This window comes from Nicotiana tabacum, chromosome 16 (genome assembly GCF_000715075.1).
Source record: "Nicotiana tabacum cultivar K326 chromosome 16, ASM71507v2, whole genome shotgun sequence".
Lineage (NCBI taxonomy): Eukaryota > Viridiplantae > Streptophyta > Magnoliopsida > Solanales > Solanaceae > Nicotiana > Nicotiana tabacum.
The window spans coordinates 155,065,247-155,076,842 of NC_134095.1; positions in this window are offsets into that span (position 1 = coordinate 155,065,247).

Sequence of the window (11,596 nt, forward strand, 5' to 3'; positions counted from 1 at the left end):
AAGAAAAATTACAATTGTTTTGCCCTTTCAAGGTACCAGAAAATGGAGCTCTTTACCTCCCTCCTTCCTCTTTCTAGTGCAGTTTTATTCTTCTCTTTATTCTATGAGAGGGCCTGGAGAAAAGAGCAGCCCCCCTCTTCAAGTTTCCTTTTGCTTGTATATATAGTCGAAAAACCTTCTTACCCTTGCCACGACTTGGCGTGTCTGGGTCAGCAGAGCTTCCTGGTCATGGAAAGGCGTTGCTTTTGTCGCTGTGCCGAATGTCTTAAAGGAGGGATGAGGTTAACTTCATTGACTTCTTCTACCAGTGGCAAGAATGGGGTCGTGACCATCTTGGTCGAGGTGGTAAGATTTTGACCAATATATAAGTGTCTCCACAAGTATACAATAAGGTATCCAAACTTTAATAAAAAGAAGAGGATCTTATCAATCCGACTATAAAATACTTGGTGGTATGTGGCAACCTCCCATTCATTCTCGTTCTTCATTCTTCCCCTTTTATAGGTCTTCTTATTTTGTAATTTTTGTAAAGAACGTTATGGTTATGTTAGTCGTACTAATAGAAAATTTTCTTATCATTAAATTTTTTACATAACACCTTAGCCGTTTGATAATTGCAGCTTTCCTATCAAACCCATTTAAAAATGAATTCCAATATTTAAAAATGCTTTTCAACATTTAATGTTTCCTTTGAATTAATCCAAGCGGACTCCATTATTTTGCTTTATTCCAAACTGGGTTTTAATCCCAGCCCATAAGTCATTGCAAGAATAAATTAAAAAACGTTCTTCATTAAGATAGATAAACAAGTGCAACAAGTATAATGTTAAAATGGCACGTCTAGCCAATTTTCGAACTGGTCATTCAAAAATAGCCAACATTTGCCAAGTCATTGAAAAATAGCTATTATTTTGCTGCAACAGAGATCGGTCCAGCATAATATACTGGAGTTTGGTACATCTATATATGAACTTCCAGTATATTATGCTGGACCGATATACTTTGCTGGCTCCAGTATAATATACTGGAGACTGGAGCACCGGTGCTCCAAACTCCAGTATATTATGTTGGACCGGTATATTATACTGGAGCTCATTTTCCGGATTTTGAACAGTGTTTTCGTTCAAATTTATCTTTACATGAAAAGTGGCTAAATTTCGATTACTTTTGAAACTGTGGCTATTTTTGAATGACCGCTTGTAAATCTGACTATTTTTGAATTTCTCCCGGTATAAGTATTACAAAAGTGGTCATAAAGTAATGAAAACACAAAGTCACAAACTAAAACTAATCCAATAAGGCCCAATAAACATTTTTTGTCTATTTGTTGGTTTCACTTATATTTGGAACATATGATTTTATTGCATCTTATTAAATTACCGAAGTAGTATTAATTTATGGAATTTGTACCTCCTATAGCAAATATTAACATCTTATTTATTTTAAATAAATACCATTTAAAAAAATTATATTCTATAGATACCTTTTAATGTTTATAGCAAAATATCTAATTTTGGTTACCTCCTACCCCTAAGCCATTAATTACGCTATTTAGTTACACTATTTTCTTTCTCTCTATACTTTGATACATCTCATTCTCTTCCCCCATCCCATTAAAATTTCTGCTCTCCTCCTCCTTCCCCATTCTCGTCTTCTGGCATTGCCAAAAGTATTCCCACCTATTCTCAACTAAATCGGTCTAAAACTCTTTTCAACTCGAATAGTCATGCCTTTGTGATTGCAGCTATCGTCCAGCATAACTCGAAGGGCTTAAGTTGCTGCCTCCATGGAAATCACTTACAAGTTTCAGTCAATAATCTTCTCACCAGTCGAAAAGGCATTCAAAACTATAGTTCCAATCAAGTAAAGCCCAACTGAAACCTTAAAGACATCATCACTTCCTCCAGGTTTGAGCGTGCAAGATCTTTGAAGATGGAAGGACTATTTGGCCATAAGGCGGAAATTAGGGTTTGTTCTTGAGCAAAGACGACGGAGTTTGGGATTGAGCAACTTGATTTTCTGTTAATATATTTCAATGTATTTTCAACGTATCACGCTGCATTTTCATGTATTTCATTGTATTCATTGTCTTTTTTTTAATTGCAATTCAATGTATCTTGCTGTATTCCGTGTATTTCATTGTATTCACTGTCTTTTTTCCATTGTATTTCAGTGTATCCCGATGTATTCTATGTATTCATATGTTTTTTAATTAACATAATTTATGTATTCATATGTATTATATAATTTCCCTGAAGATTGCTATATTTTTTAATTTTTTTGCAGTTGAGAATCTTTTTTATAACCGGAAATACAAATTTTATGTGTTATAATTGATTTTGTTGAGTTATATTAGGAGTCTATTATGTTAATTGATACACTTTCCGTTTAAAAATAGTGTAATCCCCTGTTTCACGCCGTGAATACAGTCGAATACAGTAATCTGTCCAGTTGTAATCCCATGTTTCGCGCCATGAATACAGTCGAATACACTCGAATACAACAACTGATTAGCTGAACTTCCCTGATTCACGCCTATTTTTGCTACTGTATTCATGAATACAATAGCTTAAATACATCAAATACATCATATAACCACATAAAAGGTATCTACAATCCGTAATATAGCAAATGGTATCTATAGATAGCTAATTACTACTAAAAGATAGTGCTTTATGAAAATTTCTCTTAATTTATCATTGTTGCTCCAAAATCAAGGCATGCCATATATATTATCTAATTGAGGTTATAAGTTTATCAAGAATTTACTGTAAGTTCGAAAAATGCCGATTGAGATTTTCCATCGGAGTAGGATTCAAGCTCAAGGTTCATCCACAAATAGTAGTGAATATGGTAAATAGATACCATCAAAGATGATAGGTCTCGAATTCAAATTCTGAGAATAAATATCTTTAGTAAGAACCATTTTTCACTTTAATAACCCTTATACAACGTGAATCCGAATTAATAATGTTCTAACGCAAATATTGAACGTAAGGCAAAAAATTAAAAAAGAAAGTGGTGACTGATGGAGCTAACATAACACCACCGACACCCCAGCAAAATTGGTATCTGCCACTATCAAAAGGGCCTTCAAAAAGGACTCACCCTGTCCCTTTTGGCATGGACTAGCACGCAACACTCATTATGATTAATGGAAATGAAAATTGCATTACACTCATAAAAAAAAAATTGAGTGATCCCCCGGATTAAATATATGACAGGGGTACCCGTTATTGTAATTATCATTGATCAGCACAAAAAATATAGCACCTCGAGCCCCGTGCAATATACAGTTTAAGTTGAGATAATAAGTTCGGCTGAACCTATCAGCTTTTGCTCAAATAATATATATAAATATTAATTTAAGACTCAGTCATTAAAACTTAAAGTCATCTTTCAAAAAACCTATCCCATAAGATTAAACTCGTAGTTCTGCCTTTGTGTCTAAGAGGACAACAAGGTGGCAGATTCTAATTGGAACATTATACATCAAGATTCAGCTGTCTATGACTTTTTATTCTATGCTACATTCTTTTCAATTAGTAGTTTTCTAATGGAGCAAAACACAAAAACAAAAAGGTCATGAAAAAGGAAGGAGAAAAAAACTTGTAGTGATCTTCTGCTCTCAATATAATTAAACTGTGATGTTATGTTAGTCAATCTTAAATAAACCTTATTATTTAAATGTTAAGGAGTCGTAATTTTTTTATTTACAAGCGTGATAATTGGAAATATGCAAAATTCGCTTTACAATTAGCCACTAAATTTTTCTATAGCCTACTTTTTCTTTGTATAATAAAAAATAAAATATTCATTTGGTTCCATTTTATATGATCGAACGTGACTGAAATTAGTTGTTATAAAATATTGTTTTAGCTAATAGTTACTTTACAGTAATAGTGTAAAATGTAATAATTGATAAATTAGTTTGACAAAAAATTGTAGATTATATATATTTTATAAGTATTAGGATGTTGGAAGTAGTTTACCTTAAAAAAAGAAGAGAGAGAGAGTCAACCAGTCTGTTTTGTCTTTTTTTTTTTTTTGTGAAGGGAAAAGATAAATATGAAGGTTCATATGCTTCTGTACGAAGCTTGCTAGATCGAGTGCAATCACTGATAATCATGCTTCTTAAAGTTCACTACAAGGGAATCAAATGGCAAGACGACTAGGCTGGAATTTGCAGGTTCCTGGAAGGTTTTAAACCTCCAATGAAAGCTCTCAAGGTGATGTGGTCACTTCCTCCTTCAGGTAGACTGAAGCTTAACATGGATGGGAGTAGTAATGTTATGAAAAGAGTGGCCGGTATTGGGGGTATTGTTAGGGATAGCAGTGGAAAGCTTGTCATGGCATATGCTATGACTCTTCACTTCTGCACTAACAATACGGCTGAAACACAAGCTGCACTTTTTGGAATTGAGTGGATTGCCTTTAATAGGATTCACAATGTAATTCTAGAAATGGACTCTTTATTGATTGTTAATATGCTTAATGGATCTTCTTCATCATTTTGGGAGATTCATGATGATATTTTAAAGATGAAAAAGATTAATCAGAGTCATCGATTTAAGTTCAACATTGCTATAGAGAAGGAAATTCAGTGGCAGATACACTTTCAAAATATGGTGCTACATTGGATATTCTACCTATTACTACCATCTTCCTTAATGTCCAAGATCTACCTAAGGAGATTGTTGGGGTATATCAAATGGATAGGAGGCAAATGCCTTCATTTAGATTCAGGAGATCAAAAATGAAGAACCTGCGCCTAGATGCAGTAGGATGATTATTGTATTTACGTTTGTGTTTGTACATTTTTGTCATAGCATCACATGTACTCACATGTACATGGAAGACTCACTTCCTGCAATCATAGTAGTATTAACATAGCTGGCCTTTTTTGGTGTAAACTTATATTGGATTGGGCATGTCCAGTCCTTTCTACTTCATATAGGAACATAGATATTTGGTTTCTTTTGTTGTATGTTTCTCATTCTGGTGTTATTGCGGTTATACCTCCCGCTTTGTCAGGTATACTACGAAGAATGGCATGGATCAGTAGGAAATACCATTCTGGAACAATATGAGACAAATCCCCCCCCCCACCACCACCACCAAAAAGGTGGTTTTTATTAAAAAAAAATACTAATAATAATAGTAGCAAGCTAGGGACGTGACCCATGCATTGTTTTTAGTACATACGCCTCGAGGCGCTAGAGATATGCCTTCCAAGGCACTGTTATTGCCTAATGTAGTTAAGTTACTACACATTCATAGAACACGATCTAACATACATATGGACACCCTGATCCTTGCAATAGGCATCCACTACAAAGATAGGAGGTAAGATAAAATAACAAGGTTTATTATAACTAGGTTCCATTAGAGCTTCTTTTGCCAGCTGGTGTGCTATCATGTTCCCCTCACGAAAGCTATGCTTCATTGTGATCTCCCCTTGCTGGGTTGCCTTCTCCATTAACTACATGCATTCATGAATTAAATCATTGTAAGTTGGATAATCGTCATGAAGGAAGCGTATGACCTCCGTGGCATCTGTTTTAACTTTAACTGGGAATATGTTTTCCTTGATAATTATTTGAAGTGCATGTCGTAATGCTTGGAGTTCTGCCTGAATATGAGATGTTGTGGGATACTTCTCGTAGTAGCCCAGTATCCAGTCACCTTTTGTCACGACCCTAACCTCGAACCCGGTCGTGATGGCGCCTCGTGAAGACAAGGCCAGCCAGACCAAAGCAGAACACCTCATTTAAACAGTTAAATACCATAAATAGTTCTAAAACATGATATAATAACCATAATTTGCTGAAGTAACGATAACAACATTAGAAACCATCCCGATACAGCCCAAACCGGGGTGTCACAAGTCATGAGCAACTAATAAATCCGGATACCGGTCTACTAGATACGAAATCCGATACAGAAGTTCAAGGACATGAAAATAGTAAGATAAGGGAGGCACGAGGCTGCGGACGCTAACAACTACCTCGTAGTCTCCGAAAACACTGCTTGGATTGGGAGGATCAGCACTCAGGAGCGGACTCTGCGATGCCTGAATCTGCACACACGGTGCAGGGAGTAATATGAGTACTCTGACTCAGTGAGTAATAATCATAAATAATGGCTGAAAGCAAGAAAACACGTAAAGGCACAAAGCATTTTTATATCAAGTAGTAAAAATCACTTAAAGCAGTAAATCAGTGAAGACGACAAGTGAAATCTCTTTAAATCAGGTAAAACGGTAATTCAGCAGGTAAATAACAAGCTGAAATCCACCCCTCGGGCACAATGTCAATCACTCAGAACAGTATCAACTCCTCGGGCTCACTCTCATCACTTGGTGTTCATTCTCAGCTCTCGACCCATATATCTCTCATGATAACAGAAATCAGAATAACCGTTGCGGCGTGCAGCCCGATTCATACATCGCTGCGGCGTGCAGCCCGATCCACAAAAGATAGTCAACTGCGCTCACTGGGGGTGTGCAGACTCCGGAGGGGCTCCTATAGCCCAAGCGCTATATTATTGCAGCGTGCAGCCCGATCCATATAAGTATTGCTGCGGCGTGCAGCCCGATCCATAACATATATAATATCCTCACCATTGAGTTCTCAACCCCTCTCAGTCATTAACCTTACAGCCTCTCGGGCACAATAATAGAAGATAGGGATCTCAGCCCACAAATTCCTCTCATTTAGGAATAGTATGACAAAACCTGCTCGAATCGTTTAAAACAGAGAGAAATATGACCGGGGATACGATTTTTAACAAGTATAGTGAGGAAAATCAGTCAAAATCCCCGAAGGGTTCAAATAGTTGGCACGAAGCCCAAATATGGCAATTAGCCCTAAATTATGATGATAACAAATAAGTTTCGGTCAAATACGCGGTAAAATCATCAGTCGGGACGGACCAAGTCTCAATCCCCAGTAGTAAAAGACCCCACGCTCATCATCGAGTGCGTGTCTCACCTTAATATAGCACTACGATGTGCAATTCGGGATTTCAAACCCTCAGAGCATCATTTACAATCATTACTCACCTCGAACCGGCTAAATCTCTATCTCGCGGCGCCTTTGCCCCTCGAATCAGCTTCCACGCATGTCGGATCTATCCAAAATCAGAACGAATACATCACAATAGGCTAAGGGAACAAAGCCCAAGCGAAAACAATCGAATTACCACAAAATTCTAGAATTTGGTCAAACCCGACCCCCGAACCCACATCTCGGAATTTGACAAAATCCACAAAACTCGAATCAGTATACTCTCACGAGTCTAACCATATGAAAATTATCCTATTCTGATACCATTTGGTCCTTCAAATCATCATTTTACATTTTTGAAAGATTTCACAATTTTCTTCCCAAATCCCATCCCAAATCACGAATTAAATGATAAATTCAACGACAGATTCATGTACTCTAGCCAAATTTGAATTAGAATCACTTACCCCGATGAATTTCTTAAAAAACCTTCGAAAAATCACCAAAATCCGAGCTCTGTAGGTCAAAATATCAAATAAAACCCAAAACCTTGTATTTATAGAGTACTCCATAGATCTCCACCTCCGCAGGCCACACAAAATCGACCGCGGTCCGCACAAAACCAGTGTGGTCCGCACAAAAACGACCGCGGCCGCACAAGCTTCCTCTGCAGTGACAAGCTTTAGTATTTTGGTCATACGCTACAGATGTCCAAATTGTGATATCTTTACTTTTCTGGAAACTAGACACAAAGGGATACAACTTTCGTTTTTGAATCATCTCAAAATTCCTTGAATATCAAAAGATATGAGCTTCTGAAGTAGAACCAGCGGAATGTTCTTCACCGCGGCCGCACACCATTTTGTGCGGTCCGCACAACACCTACCACGGCGGCACTTCATTTTGTGTGGTCCACACAACACATACCGCGGCCGCACTCCTTTTTGTGCAGACCGTGCGGGTGAGTTTCGAGGCCTGCAACCCTCCTAGACCTGCTACAGCTATGATTTTCGGCCTAAAACATCTCGGAACCTACCCGGAACTCCCGGAACTTCAAACCAATTGTACCAATACATCCCATTACATCGTTCAAACTTCAAAACTTCGGAACGCTCACAACAATATCAATCACCAATTTAACATAGGATTCAAGCTTAAGAACTCCAAGAACTCTTAAATTATGCTTTCAATCGAAAAGTCTATCAAATCTCGTCCGAATGACCTAAATTTTGCACACACATCCCAAATGACACAACGAAGCTACTGTCACTCTCGGAATTTCATTCAAACCCCTATATCAAAATCTCGCCTATTAACCGGAACTGCCAAAATATCAACTTCGCCAATTTAAGCCTAAATCTTCTCTTACAACTCCAAAACCCATTCCAATCGCGCTCTTAAGTCACAAATCACCTCCTGAAGCTAACCGAACCGTCGGAACTCACTTCTGAGCCTTATAAAACATAAATCAATGTCACAACCCCAAACCGGCCCGGTCGTAATGGCGCCTCTCATGAAGACAAGGTCAGTCGACACAACACTCACCTTAACCCTTTAAGCATTAAGAATCATTTTTAAGTCTTTAAATTGAACAATGTTTCATAATAAAATCTTGGAATAACAGTGCGGAATAAAATACCAGCCCGACATCGGGGTGTCACTAGTCATGAGCAACTATCAAGGTCTGAATACAACAAAAGTCTAAAAATGTACTAAATACAGTAACAACAATGAGGGGAAGGAAGCGGTGCTGCGAACGTCATGCAGCCACCTTGCTAACTCTGATGACTCCACGGCTGAGCTATCAACACCCGCTACCGGGTTCCGATATACCTGAATCTGCACACGAGGTGCAGGGAGTAATGTGAGTACTCCAAACCAGTAAGTAATGAGAGTAAATAAAGGCTGAGCAGTAGGAAACAATGAATCCACATTTACGCTGGGTTCAATAAACACAATAGGCTTTCAAATCATAATACGAGTCAATCTTCCCTTTTAAAATCCAGCTTTTAGTAAAAATCATCTTTGAAATACCTTCCAATACAACTCGCAAATGCTCCGCGTGCTCCTCCTGACTACGTGAGTACACCAAGATATCATTAATGAATACAATAACGAACAAATCTAGATAAGGTTGAAATACACTGTTCATCAAATGCATAAATGCTGTTGGGGCATTGGTCAGCCCGAAAGACATGACAAAAAACTCATAATGACCATATCTGGTCCTGAAAGCAGTCTTAAGAATATCTATATCCCTGATCTTCAACTAGTGATAGCCCGAACGGAGATCAATCTTGGAGAACACTCTCGCTCCTTGAAGCTGGTCAAATAGATCATTAATGTGAGGCAAGGGATACTTGTTCTTAATTGTTACCTTGTTCAATTGCCTATAATCAATGCACATTCTCATGGTGCCATCCTTCTTTTTCACAAACAGGACTGGCGCACCCCAAGGTGACCCACTAGGCGAATGAACCCCTTATCTAGGAGTTCCTGAAGCTGCTCCTTCAATTCTTTCAACTCCACTGGTGCCATACGATACGGCGGAATAGAAATAGGCTAGGTGTCTGGCACCAGATCAATACCAAAATCAATATCCCTATCCAGTGGCATACCCGGTAGGTCTGCAGGAAACACATCGGGAAAATCCCTTACAACTGTAATAGAATCAATGCTAGGAGTCTCAGCTCCCATATCCCTTAAAAATGCTAAATATGAAAGGCAACCCTTCCCGACCATACGCTGGGCCTTCAAGAAAGATATCACTCTACTAGGAACATAATCAGTCACACCACGCCACTCAATCCGCGGTACACCCAGCATAGCCAAGGTGACTGTCTTAGCATGACAGTCTAGAATAGCACGACAAGGAGATAGCCAATCCATGCCCAAAATGACATCAAAATCCACCATGCTCAATAGCAATAGATCTACTCGGGTCTCCAGACCCCCAATAGTCACCACACATGATCGGTACACACGGTCTACAACAACAGTATCACCCACCGGGGTAGATACATGAACAGGTAAAGCAATAAACTCATGGGGCGTAGCCAAATAACGAGTAAAGTATGATGACACATAGGAAAAGGTGGAACCGGAATCAAATAATACAGAGGCATCTCTGTGGCAGACTGAAACAATACCTGTAATGACAGCATATGAAGCAATAGCATCTGTCCTGCCTGGAATAGCATAAAGACGAGCCTGGCCACCGCCTGTTCGACCTCCCCCTCTGGGGCGACCCTTGGTTGCCTGACCCCCACCCCTAGCTGGTTGGGCGGGTGGTGAAGTAACTGGAGCAGGAGTCGAGGGCTAACCCCTCTACTGAAGTTGACCATCATGAAGTCGAGGGCACTGCCTCCTCATATGTCCAAACTCTCCGCACTTATAACAACTACTCGGTGCTGGAGATGGGGACTGAAGGGAACCCCTAGCACCGGAATGACCAGTATAAGGACCTGGCATGGAAGAACCCTGAGCTGACAGGGCACGAGATGAACTCTGAGCTGAGAGGGCACTAAGTGATGACTGGCCCTGGTGAGTACCGTGATAACCATGACCCGAAAATGCCCTATGAGAACGACCTCTATCATGCTGGAACTGGTCCCTCGAAGGAGCACCACTATAATTGCCAGATCCTCGAGGCCTCTTGGCCTCCCTCTCCTCTCGATCCCGACGGTGAACTATCTCAATCTCGCGAGCGATATCAACCACCTCCTCGAACGTAGCACCCAACACCCTCTCTCGGGTCATAAGAATACGGAGATGATAGTTAAGGCCATCAACAAATCTCCTGATCCTCTCACGATCTGTCGGAACCATCCAAATGGCATGACAAGCCAACTCAAAAAACCTCGAATCATACTGTGACATAGTCATATCCCCCTGTCGTAACCACTCAAACTGTCTACGCAGCTCCTCTCTGCGGAACTACGGTACATACTTCTCCAAGAAGAGAGTGGATAACTGCTGCCAAGTAAGGGGCGCTGCTCCAACCGGCCTACGCCTCTCATACGCCTCCCACCAAGTGAAGGCAACCCTAGAAAACTGAAAAGTAGTAAATGCCACACCACTAGACTCAATAATCCCTGCTGTACGGAGCATCTGCTGGCACTTATCCAAGAAACCCTGGGCATCCTCGCCCTCTGCTCCGCTAAATGTCAGAGGCTGGAGTCTACCAAACCTCTCAAGACGACGCTGCTCATCATCCGGCATAACTGGCACAACAAACTCCTGAGCTGGTGCAACCGGCTGGACTGGAGGTTCCCCCGGCGTCTGAAGTCCCTACACTACCTGCTCAGGTGTGCGAGCAGCGGGGGTCTGATTGCCTCCCCCGGCTTGTGAAGTAGTTGATACTGTAGTGGCTAAAACTGCCTGAGCCAGGCCAGTGCAAACTGATAAGATCTGTGCCAAGGCCTCCTGAAGACCCAAAATCACGATGGGCACAGCTGGTGCCTGAACTGGTGTTGCTAGAGCATCCATAGCTGGAGCCTGATCCGGAGCTAGGGCAGCTGGTGGATCTACAGGTGCTGCCCTTGCTGCTCTACCTCTGCCGCGACCACAACCGCGACCACGACCTCTGG